The 13,443-nt window shown below is 43.8% G+C and overlaps 1 pseudogene; it reads right to left on the reverse strand.

The window, feature by feature from the left end:
- Positions 1 to 310: 310 nt before the first annotated feature.
- LOC123077802 (uncharacterized) lies at positions 311 to 2,839 on the reverse strand (annotated as a pseudogene).
- Positions 2,840 to 13,443: the final 10,604 nt, after the last annotated feature.

A 13,443-nucleotide genomic window follows, 5' to 3' on the forward strand; every position in this document is an offset into this window, starting at 1 on the left:
TAAATCATAAATAGAATACTTCCTGTATCGATCTAAGTTCTCCACGTGATTACCTAAGCAGAGTGCTTCAACCCGATCGTCAAGCTCTTGTGGCTTCAGGTGATACAAATGAACAAATCTCTTTGAGAAGAACTGCTGCGGAAGAGGCATGAAGAATGTGGTCCGGAAATTCAAAGTGTATGTTGAAGCTGCACAATTTCCACTTCGTGCCAACCTTCCATTCATTATTGAAGCGCACGCGCAGGAGAGAAATAGTGACATTCTGACTCCATGAACAAAGCAATTGAACAATACAGAACAACTCCTTGGGTAACATCTCAAGGATAGAGATAGATTTACTATGCAGGGATATTACAGGGAGCACAAGCAGTTCAGCTAAACAACATAGACCCTGTCAGACACGTGCTTCACTTAACAGCGTGCATCCTAGTGATAAACTAACTTTAGCATGCCCTAACTACAGATTACTTAAGACACAAAACTAAACCCATATATACAAAAGACTCTGACTGACTGATTGGGGAGGTACAAGGGTCACAGAAAGGTCAACATATGAAGTAAGTGATAACTGACACCAGAGTCATGGAAAGTAGGGGTCCTCCTTATTCTGATATATTGCAAAGAACTGCTTCGAGTAACGTAAAGCCATCTTGTGACAGAACTCAAGAGCATACCGGTCGTAATTTTCCAAGTCTTGTGCAGTCTTCTTAAGCGGCCCAGCAGCATCACCATCCAGAAGAAACTGCGCTATGTGGGAACCCCTAAACACAGAAAACAACTTGCAGGGTAAGACAAACAGAAACCCCGACTTCAATGCTAGTTCTTGATCTCTTCCTCAATGACTGAAGTAATATGCTGAAAAATGAAAGCAAAAGAAAATATTACCTATGCTAGTGGTGTGTGTTACTTATTCATACGTGGCAAACAAAATTGTGTATGTGTTTATGATGCCATAACGGCATAACCAAATAGAACAAAAGCTAAACTTGAGCATCAGAATGAACGGTACCTAAAAACTGAGCTTGACATGTTGACAGTTAAACCTACACCCATGTGGCCTAGATTTCTACACAGGAAAGAGAGGTATTTTGCAAATAAAACTACACCTATTAGTCTGAGAAGCCCTGCATTATACATGGAAAAGAGAGGTACTTTACAAATAGAACTGAACATCAAGATCAGTACAACACATGGTCAAGTCAATGCAGTATCTGTCAACCCAATGATAGAAAATCTCTTCTTCCCTTAAAGAGTAAAGACAAAATATTTACTATACAAGAATGTCTAGATTAAAGTTCTTGTTGAGGACAAGGCCAAGCTGTCATACAACTGTGTAGAAATGAACCCAATGATACAAACAAAATGCTATGCAGACAATGAACAGTCCCAATGATGTCAGGACAAAATAGCAAATGTAGACTGTAGTACATAAATGGTGATACAACTGTGTGCAGAACTGTCGATTAAAGTGCAAGGAAAAGGGGTACTCACAACGCATATACACAAATTAATTACCCTTAGTAGTAGGTATTACCTTCGGGCGTCTATCTGGTATCCTTTTTTGTTGTGCATGATAGTAAATTTTCCTGCCTGTTCTTCCTGGGTCTGCTTTCGATAGAGGGCACAAACAGCTTTCAGGCGAAGTTCAGGGTATTCATCAAATGCTGATAGCATCTCTAGCTCAATCTTCCAATCCTTATTCTTGGCATTCCTTTTGCCGCGTATCCTATCCATAAGCTCTTTATAAGTTTCCTCGTTGTCAGACTCTTCTGGTCCAGCAGAGGATTCTTCAACAGAATCAGCAGAGTTTTCTGAACAATCTGAATCATCTACTATAAAATTTTCCAAATTATCATCCTCTTCTGAATCATCCTCGCTCTCTTCATGATTCTTGGGTTCAATAAACTCAAGTTCCCGACGTGTAGGTCGCATTCTCTTTGATTGACCTTTAGTTAACCGAGCGAAGCGCCTTGTTGCCGGAGTAGAACGCCCCTCCATCTGACATAATTCACCATCGTCATCCTCACTCTCAACCCCTGTCGTAACTAGAGGTGAAACAGGTTTTTGATTCACCACAGGAACACCCTCACTGCCATCTTCACTCTCACTGTCACTGACTCCACGCAACGCACGCTTCCTGCTGCTTCTAACACCCACCTTCTCATCTTCATCCTCGCTCTCACTGTCGCTGATTACCCGTGCCGCTGCGTGCTTCTTGCCTCGCGGCGTGATCAAAACATCATCGTCGTCCAGAATCACATTGCCATCACAGCAAACGCTCCCATGGTCCCGTCCACCACCTCCATCGGAGTCCTTAATCTCGTCTGCAACACCCCTCTTGCCGGTCACCACCCGCACCGCACACTTGCTAGGAGTCGGGACCGGAGGAACGCCCTCCTCCCCGCTCTCCCCGTTGTTGACATCCACGGCCATCCCCTCTTCCTCGCCGTCGCTGACCTCTATGACATCATTCATCACATGCCCGCCCGCGATGTCCGCTGACTTTTGCTTGTTTCCGCCGAGACCCTCCTCCAATCGACCAAAGGTTGGACCCTTTCTGCCTCAGACATGGCCTTCCTCAAGCGCGCGTTCTCGGCTTCGAGGAGCGAGACCCTAGCCTCCAGGTCGGCGATGCGGGATGACTTGGCGGCGAGCTCGGCCTTGAGGGCGTCGACCTTCTTCGCAACCTCCACGACGCCCATCTCCGGCGGCGGCGGGCCAGGCCCCGCCGACGATGTAACGGCTGAACCCTAGTGTCGAAGCGGCGGTGGAACCGTGGAAGGTAGTCGGCCTTGCTGCGTTTCTGTCCGGGAGGGATCCTGTGGGGGGTGAGGGGAAGAGAGGCTTTGCGCTTTCTGGGCCAACGAAACGGGAAGTATAGGGAAGTTTAGGACGGATCAACTTCTCGTCTAGTTGGGCTTTGGGCCGAAGACATCAGCAAGACGTGGTGTCAAATAGTTACTGCCGCCGGATAAGTCGGGAGGTCCGATACCACGCTAACTGCGGCAAACAGTCTTTTTTTTTTAGACAAACTGCGGCAAACAGTCGGCCTGACGCACAGGAGCGTCCCCGACTGGGCCAGCCCAAATACAGCACAGAAAATCGCAAAAAATAATAGCGCTCCCTAGATTCGAACTCGCGATGTCGCAGAAACAAACACGTACTGCTAGCCAGTATACCTTATTACAGGTGGTGACAGGTAATAGCATGAACGGTTTTTAACTATAACGTGATATTCACTCTAGCGTCCTACTTACTGTAGCGTATAGATTGTTCAAATTTTTTGAACCATTTTAAAAAATGGTAACAAAAATTGAAATCTTAAATTAGTTTTTGGATTGCAGGATCAAAATTTAGAATTTCACCAGATTTTGAAAGTTTCTGAACATTGCTTGTAAAAGAAAAAAAATGTTTTACATCTGCACACAGTTTGAAAATTTTTGAACACAAATTTAGGAACATGGGGACATTTTTTAAAATTTGGAACAAAATGTTGAAAACGCAAACATTTTTTAAAATTCCTAAACAGTTTTTGAAACACGGACATTTTCCTTAAGTTGTGAACAAAAATTTGAAAACGAGAACTTTTTTTGAAATTCCTAAACATTTTTTGAAACATAAAACATTTAATGAAAATTGTGAACATATTTTGAAGAGGAGAACATTTTTTGAAAATCCCTGAATATTTTTTGAAACACGAACATATTATGAAAATCATGAACAAATATGGAAGACAAATTCTTTTATCAAATCATGAACAAATTTAGAAAATAATAATATTTAATAAAATATCTGAGCATTTTCTAAAATCCTGAACAAATGTTGAAAATACGAACATTTTTTGAAATTCATAAACAGTTTTTGAAACATGAACATTTTTCGTTGTGAACAAAAATTTGAAAACGAGAACTTTTTTGAAATTCCTGGACATTTTTTGAAACACAAAACATTTAATGAAAATTGTGAACATATTTTGAAGACGAGAACATTTTTTGAAATCTCTGAACATATTATGAAATCACGAACAAATATGGAAACACAAATTATTTTATGAAATCATGAAAAAATTTAGGAAATAATAATATGTTATGGAATCTATGAACATTTTGTAAGATCCTGAACAAATTTTGAAAATGAGAACATTTTTTGAGACACAAGCATTTTATTAAATTATAAACACATTTTGAAAGCAAGAACATTTTTTGCAGTTCCTGAACATTTTATGAAACACGAACATTTAAAAAAATGTGAACACAATTTTGAACACGATAACATTATTTGAAATTCAGAACAAAAATTTTAAAAATTGAAACGAAAGCAACAGAAAAAAGGAAAGCAAACAAAGAAAGAGGAAAAGGAAAGAAATAGAAACGAAAAAGGAAAAGAAAAAAGAAAAGAAACAGTAACAGAAAAAACAGAGACAAAAAGAATAGGGAAAAAGGAAAATTGGGCCAAGAACCTTCTGGAAAGTTCCTAAAACCGACAAAAAGCACTGGGAACCCTCTAGAAGATTGGCAAAACCGAAAGTTTCTACGTACTACCAATGGGCCGGCCCAATCGCTCGCTCGATCGCCTCCTCTGTGCGTTTGCTCGACTGTTTGACGCAACGTGCGTCAAATAGGAATTTCCGGATAAGTCATATTGTTCTAAAAATACACTATATTATATAAAAACGGATTTCCCTCAAAAAAACGGATAAGTCATATTGCTCCACTAAAAATAAGCCATATTTTTTCCCAGAAGAAAAAAAGTCATCTTCTGATACGACCTTCCAATCTGTTCGTAAGCAATCACAACAATACAGAGAACATCAGAGGTAACAAAAATGACAAGCATGTTCATCAATCATCTAACAATGACTACAAGCGCTAAAGCGAGATGAAGGCGTGTCGCCTTCATTGTCCCTTCCTCTCGGACCAGGCAAAACCGGTGCTTAGACCAGGACCAGCGCAACAGAGTAAGAATCATCACCGATAGAGAGAGTTCTAGATCGGAAGGATCAAACCTGTAAACACAAAAATGATGACTAGGTACGAATTGATCCACCGAAGACCATCACCGATTGAATCCCGTGCGATCCGACAGAGAATGATGTAGTTAAATTCGGCCACTACTAGGATCTTGATGGCGTCGTGGTGTAACTAAGGTTTATTGTGTCGTTGGTAACGTCTATCTTCAATGCCCCACAACCGGTTCAGCTAGATGAATGCCATGGTATGGTCTAGCTCGACTATGAGGACCCGCTGAGCCTTATCCTCACCGTGGGCCTAGCCAGGGGGGATCCCGCCGTCTAATACCATAGTTTGTAACACTCCAACATTTTTTGAGTAGATTAATTGGATCAAAACTCCTTGGAGTATTTAGAACCAAAATTTCTTTGAAACCAAAAGGAAATGAGCATTCTTTCTTTTTTGCTTTTAAACATGGCCTATCACATTTTTGCAATAATGTTTTATCGGAAAGAAGTGCAGCAGTGTTATGAAAACTGATGAGAAGTAACTAGACAATCTGTATGTGTCGATTGTCATTTCGCTACAAACTCGTCCATATTAAATTTCTCCAGTTGTGCTTCTCGAAAACAAACATCCCAATTACATCGAGCTGCAATATATTATTAAAATCAAAATCCACCCCTTACCAGCGGATACACACCATCATAGAGCATGACTAATAATATAGTCTGACAAGGTGTGGCCATGAAGACGATAGTGATATGTCATCAAGAGACATCATTATTAATCACGTATATTAGGTTAGTCGTTCTTTTCGCGTTCTCTCCTTCCTATTTTCTCTTCGTTTAGTGTAGAGACTCACTCTTGCACTAGAATTCATTTCAAAAAATAATTCTTTGGCACTGTCCTTCACATAAACAAAAATTCCATGTAGATAGGCTTATCATGCCTTATCATATTTGCTCCTAGTTGTGAGACCTCACTGTTGGAAATATGTCCTAGAGGCAATAATAAATGGTTATTATTATATTTCTTTGTTCATGGTAATTGTCTATTGTTCATGCTATAATTGTATTGTCCAGAAATCGTAATACATGTGTGAATACATAGACCACAAAGTGTCCCTAGTAAGCCTCTAGTTGACTAGCTCGTTGATCAACAGATAGTCATGATTTCCTGACTATGGACATTGGATGTCATTGATAACGGGATCACATCATTAGGAGAATGATGTGATGGACAAGACCCAATCCTAAGCATAGCATAAAAGATCGTGTAGTTTCGTTTGCTAGAGCTTTTCCAATGTCAAGTATCTTTTCCTTAGACCATGAGATCGTGCAACTCCCGGATACCGTAGGAGTGCTTTGGGTGTGCCAAACGTCACAACGTAACTGGGTGACTATAAAGGTGCACTACGGGTATCTCCGAAAGTGTCTGTTGGGTTGGCACGGATCGAGACTGGGATTTGTCACTCCGTGTGACGGAGAGGTATCTCTGGGCCCACTCGGTAATGCATCATCATAATGAGCTCAATGTGACTAAGGCGTTAGTCACGGGATCATGCATTGCGGTACGAGTAAAGAGACTTGCCGGTAACGAGATTGAACAAGGTATTGGGATACCGACGATCGAATCTCGGGCAAGTAACATACCGATTGACAAAGGGAATTGAATACGGGATTGATTGAATCCTCGACACCGTGGTTCATCCGATGAGATCATCGTGGAACATGTGGGAGCCAACATGGGTATCCAGATCCCGCTGTTGGTTATTGACCGGAGAGGCGTCTCGGTCATGTCTGCATGTCTCCCGAACCCGTAGGGTCTACACACTTAAGGTTCGGTGACGCTAGGGTTGTAGAGATATATGTATGTGGAAACCCGAAAGTTGTTCGGAGTCCCGGATGAGATCCCGGACGTCACGAGAGGTTCCGGAATGGTCCGGAGGTGAAGAATTATATATAGGAAGTCCAGTTTCGGCCACCGGGAAAGTTTCGGGGGTTACCGGTATTGTACCGGGACCACCGGAAGGGTCCCGGGGGTCCACCGGGTGGGGCCACCTATCCCGGAGGGCCCCGTGGGCTGAAAGTGGAAGGGAACCAGCCCTTAGTGGGCTGGGGCGCCCCCCTTGGGCCTCCCCCCATGCGCCTAGGGTTGGGAACCCTAGGGGGGGAGTTCCCCCTTGCCTTGGGGGGCAAGGCAACCCCTTCCCCCCTTGTGGCCGCCGCCCCCCTTGAGATCTCATCTCTTGGGGCTGGCGCCCCCTCCAGGGGGCCTATATAAAGGGGGGGAAGAAGGGCAGCACACTACAGCCTTGGGCGCCTCCCTCCTCCCCTGCAACACCTCTCTCTCTCTCGCAGAAGCTCGGCGAAGCCCTGCCGGAGACCCGCTACATCCACCACCACGCCGTCGTGCTGTTGGATCTCCATCAACCTCTCCTTCCCCCTTGCTGGATCAAGAAGGAGGAGACGTCGCTGCACCGTACGTGTGTTGAACGCGGAGGTGCCGTACGTTCGGCACTCGGTCATCGGTGATTTGGATCACGGCGAGTACGACTCCGTCATCCACGTTCATTGGAACGCTTCCGCTCGCAATCTACAAGGGTATGTAGATGCACTCCCTTCCCCTCGTTGCTAGTAGACTCCATAGATGCATCTTGGTGAGCGTAGGAAAATTTTAAAATTATGCTACGATTCCCAACAGTGGCATCATGAGCCAGGCCTATGCGTAGTTACTATGCACGAGTAGAACACAAAGCAGTTGTGGGCATTGAGTTTGCCAATTCTTCTTGCCGCTACTAGTCGTTTCTTGTTTCGGCGGCATTGTAGGATGAAGCGGCCCGGACCGACCTTACACGTACGCTTACGTGAGACAGGTTCCACCGACTGACATGCACTAGTTGCATAAGGTGGCTAGCGGGTGTCTGTCTCTCCTACTTTAGTCGGAACGGATTCGATGAAAAGGGTCCTTATGAAGGGTAAATAGAAATTGGCAAATCACGTTGTGGTCATACGTAGGTAAGAAAACGTTCTTGCTAGAAACCTACAAACCACGTAAAAACTTGCAACAACAATTAGAGGACGTCTAACTTGTTTTTGCAGCAAGTGCTATGTGATGTGATATGGCCAGAAGATGTGATGAATGATATATGTGATGTATGAGATTGATCATATTCTTGTAATAGGAATCACGACTTGCATGTCGATGAGTATGACAACCGGCAGGGGCCATAGGAGTTGTCTTTATTATTTTGCATGACCTGCGTGTCATTGAATAACGCCATGTAATTTACTTTACTTTGTTGCTAAACGCGTTAGCCATACAAGTAGAAGTAATCGTTGGCGTGACGACTTCATGAAGACACAATGATGGAGATCATGGTGTCATGCCGGTGACGAAGATGATCATGGTGCCCCGAAGATGGAGATCAAAGGAGCATGATGATATTGGCCATATCATGTCACTATTTGATTGCATGTGATGTTTATCATGTTTTTGCATCTTATTTGCTTAGAACGACGGTAGTAAGTAAGATGATCCCTTATAATAATTTCAAGAAAGTGTTCACCCTAACTGTACACCGTTGCGAAGGTTCGTTGTTTCGAAGCACCACGTGATGATCGGGTGTGATAGATTCTAACGTTCGAATACAACGGGTGTTGACGAGCCTAGCATGTACAGACATGGCCTCGGAACACACGCAATACACTTAGGTCGACTTGACGAGCCTAGCATGTACAGACATGGCCTCGGAACATGGAGGACCGAAAGGTCGAGCATGAGTCGTATAGAAGATACGATCAACATGGAGATGTTCACCGATCTTGACTAGTCCGTCTCACGTGATGATCGGACATGGCCTAGTTGAATTCGGATCATGTTTCACTTAGATGACTAGAGGGATGTCTATCTGAGTGGGAGTTCATTAAATAATTTGATTAGATGAACTTAATTATCATGAACTTAGTCTAAAATCTTTACACTGTGTATTGTAGATCAAATGGCCAACGTTGTCCTCAATTTCAACGTGTTCCTAGAGAAAACCAAGCTGAAAGATGATGGCAGCAACTATACGGACTGGGTCCGGAACCTGAGGATCATCCTCATAGTAGCCAAGAAAGATTATGTCTTAGAAGCACCGCTAGGTGAAGCACCAATCCCAGAGAACCAAGACGTTATGAACGCTTGGCAATCACGTGCTGATGATTACTCCCTCGTTCAGTGCGGCATGCTTTACAGCCTAGAACCGGGTCTCCAAAAGCGTTTTGAGAAACATGGAGCATATGAGATGTTCGAGGAGCTGAAATTAGTTTTTCAAGCTCATGCCCGGGTCGAGAGATATGATGTCTCCGACAAGTTCTTCAGCTGTAAAATGGAGGAGAACAGTTCTGTTAGTGAGCACATACTCAGAATGTCTGGGTTGCATAACCGCTTGTCTCAGCTGGGAGTTAATCTCCCGGATGACGCGGTCATTGACAGAATCCTCCAGTCGCTTCCACCAAGCTACAAGAGCTTTGTGATGAACTACAATATGCAGGGGATGGAAAAGACCATTCCCGAGGTATATTCAATGCTGAAATCAGCGGAAGGGGAGATCAGAAAAGAACATCAAGTGTTGATGGTGAATAAAACCACTAAGTTCAAGAAGGGCAAGGGTAAGAAGAACTTCAAGAAGGACGGCAAGGGAGTTGCCGCGCCCGGTAAACCAGTTACTGGGAAGAAGTCAAAGAATGGACCCAAGCCCGAGACTGAGTGCTTTTATTGCAAGGGAAGTGGTCACTGGAAGCGGAACTGCCCTAAATACTTAGCGGACAAGAAGAAGGCCGGCAACACCAAAGGTATATGTGATATACAAGTTATTGATGTGTACCTTACCAGTACTCGTAGTAGCTCCTGGGTATTTGATACCGGTGCGGTTGCTCATATTTGTAACTCAAAACAGGAACTACGGAATAAACAGAGACTGGCGAAGGACGAGGTGACGATGCGCGTCGGGAATGGTTCCAAGGTCGATGTGATCGCCGTCGGCACGCTACCTCTGCATCTACCCACGGGGTTAGTTTTAAACCTCAATAATTGTTATTTAGTGCCAGCTTTGAGCATGAACATTGTATCTGGATCTCGTTTAATTCGAGATGGCTACTCATTTAAATCCGAGAATAATGGTTGTTCTATTTATTTGAGAGATATGTTTTATGGTCATGCCCCGCTGTCAATGATTTATTTTTGATGAATCTCGAACGTGATGTTACACATGTTCATAGTGTGAATACCAAAAGATGTAAAGTTGATAACGATAGTCCCACATACTTGTGGCACTGCCGCCTTGGTCACATTGGTGTCAAGCGCATGAAGAAGCTCCATGCAGATGGACTTTTGGAGTCTCTTGATTACGAATCATTTGACACGTGCGAACCATGCCTCATGGGTAAGATGACCAAGACTCCGTTCTCCGGAACAATGGAGCGAGCAACCAACTTATTGGAAATCATACATACCGATGTGTGCGGTCCAATGAGTGTTGAGGCTCGCGGAGGATATCGTTATGTTCTCACTCTCACTGATGATTTAAGTAGATATGGGTATGTCCACCTAATAAAACACAAGTCTGAAACCTTTGAAAAGTTCAAGGAATTTCAGAATGAAGTTGAGAATCAACGTGACAGAAAAATAAAATTCTTATGATAAGATCGTGGTGGAGAATATTTAAGTCACGAATTTGGTACACACTTAAGGAAATGTGGAATAGTTTCACAACTCACGCCGCCTGGAACACCTCAGAGAAATGGTGTGTCCGAACGTCGTAATCGCACTCTATTGGATATGGTGCGATCTATGATGTCTCTTACCGATTTACCGCTCTCATTTTGGGGCTATGCTTTAGAGACTGCCGCATTCACTTTAAATAGGGCTCCGTCGAAATCCGTTGAGACGACACCGTATGAATTATGGTTTGGGAAGCTGTCGTTTCTAAAAGTTTGGGGATGCGATGCTTATGTCAAGAAACTTCAACCTGAAAAGCTCGAACCCAAATCGGAAAAATGCGTCTTCATAGGATACCCTAAGGAAACTATTGGGTATACCTTCTACCTCAGATCCGAAGGCAAGATCTTCGTTGCAAAGAACGGGTCCTTTCTGAAGAAGGAGTTTCTCTCGAAAGAATTGAGTGGGAGGAAAGTGGAACTTGATGAGCTGATAGTCACCCCTTCCGAACCGGAAAGTAGCGCAGTGCGGGAAAATGTTCCTGTGGTGCCTACACCGACTGGGGAGGAAGTTAATGATGATGATCATGAAGCTACAGATCAAGTCACTGAACTTCGTAGGTCCACAAGGACACGTTCCGCACCAGAGTGGTACGGCAACCCTGTCCTGGAAATCATGTTGTTAGACAACGGTGAACCTTCGAACTATGAAGAAGCGATGGCGGGCCCGGATTCCGACAAATGGCTAGAAGCCATGAAATCCGAGATAGGATCCATGTATGAAAACGAAGTATGGACTTTGACTGACTTGCCCGATGATCGGCGAGCCATAGAAAACAAATGGATCTTTAAGAAGAAGACGGACGCGGATGGTAATGTGACCATCTACAAAGCTCGACTTGTCGCTAAGGGTTATCGACAAGTTCAAGGGGTTGACTACGATGAGACTTTCTCACCCGTAGCGAAGCTGAAGTCCGTCCGAATCATGTTAGCAATTGCCGCATACTATGATTATGAGATATGGCAGATGGACGTCAAAACGGCATTCCTTAACGGCTACCTTAAGGAAGAGTTGTATATGATGCAGCCGGAAGGTTATGTCGATCCTAAGAATGCTAACAAAGTATGCAAGCTCCAGCGCTCAATCTATGGGCTGGTGCAAGCATCTCGGAGTTGGAACATTCGCTTTGATGAGATGATCAAAGCGTTTGGGTTTACACAGACTTATGGAGAAGCCTGTGTTTACAAGAAAGTGAGTGGGAGCTCTGTAGCATTTCTCATATTATATGTGGATGACATACTATTGATGGGAAATGATATAGAATTCTTGGAAAGTATAAAGGCCTATTTGAATAAGTGTTTTTCAATGAAGGACCTTGGAGAAGCTGCTTATATATTAGGCATCATGATCTATAGAGATAGATCAAGACGCCTCATTGGTCTTTCACAGAGTACATACCTTGACAAGATATTGAAGAAGTTCAATATGGATCAGTCCAAGAAGGGGTTCTTGCCTGTATTGCAAGGTGTGCAATTGAGCAAGGCTCAATGCCCGACCACGGCAGAAGATATAGAAAAGATGAGTGTCATCCCCTATGCCTCGGCCATAGGGTCTATTATGTATGCCATGCTGTGTACCAGACCTGATGTAAACCTTGCCGTAAGTTTGGTAGGAAGGTACCAAAGTAATCCCGGCATGGAACACTGGACAGCGGTCAAGAATATCCTGAAGTACCTGAAAAGGACTAAGGATATGTTTCTCGTTTATGGAGGTGACGAAGAGCTCGTCGTAAAGGGTTACGTCGACGCTAGCTTCGACACAGATCTGGATGACTCGAAGTCACAAACCGGATACGTGTATATTTTGAATGGAGGAGCAGTAAGCTGGTGCAGTTGCAAGCAAAGCGTCGTGGCGGGATCTACATGTGAAGCGGAGTACATGGCAGCCTCGGAGGCAGCACAGGAAGCAATCTGGATGTAGGAGTTCATTATCGACCTAGGGGTGATTCCCAATGCGTCGAGCCCGATGACTCTCTTCTGTGACAACACTGGAGCTATTGCCCTTGCGAAGGAGCCCAGGTTTCACAGGAAGACCAGGCATATCAAGCGTCGCTTCAACTCCATTCGTGAAAGTGTTCAAAATGGAGACATAGATATTTGTAAAGTACATACGAACCTGAATGTAGCAGATCCGTTGACTAAACCTCTCCCTAGGGCAAAACATGATCAACACCAGGACGCAATGGGTGTTCGATTCATCACAATGTAACTAGATTATTGACTCTAGTGCAAGTGGGAGACTGTTGGAAATATGTCCTAGAGGCAATAATAAATGGTTATTATTATATTTCTTTGTTCATGGTAATTGTCTATTGTTCATGCTATAATTGTATTGTCCGGAAATCGTAATACATGTGTGAATACATAGACCACAAAGTGTCCCTAGTAAGCCTCTAGTTGACTAGCTCGTTGATCAACAGATAGTCATGGTTTCCTGACTATGGACATTGGATGTCATTGATAACGGGATCACATCATTAGGAGAATGATGTGATGGACAAGACCCAATCCTAAGCATAGCATAAAAGATCGTGTAGTTTCGTTTGCTAGAGCTTTTCCAATGTCAAGTATCTTTTCCTTAGACCATGAGATCGTGCAACTCCCGGATACCGTAGGAGTGCTTTGGGTGTGCCAAACGTCACAACGTAACTGGGTGACTATAAAGGTGCACTACGGGTATCTCCGAAAGTGTCTGTTGGGTTGGCACGGATCGAGACTGGGATTTGTCA

The sequence above is a fragment of the Triticum aestivum genome, chromosome 3D, assembly GCF_018294505.1.
Source record: "Triticum aestivum cultivar Chinese Spring chromosome 3D, IWGSC CS RefSeq v2.1, whole genome shotgun sequence".
NCBI lineage: Eukaryota > Viridiplantae > Streptophyta > Magnoliopsida > Poales > Poaceae > Triticum > Triticum aestivum.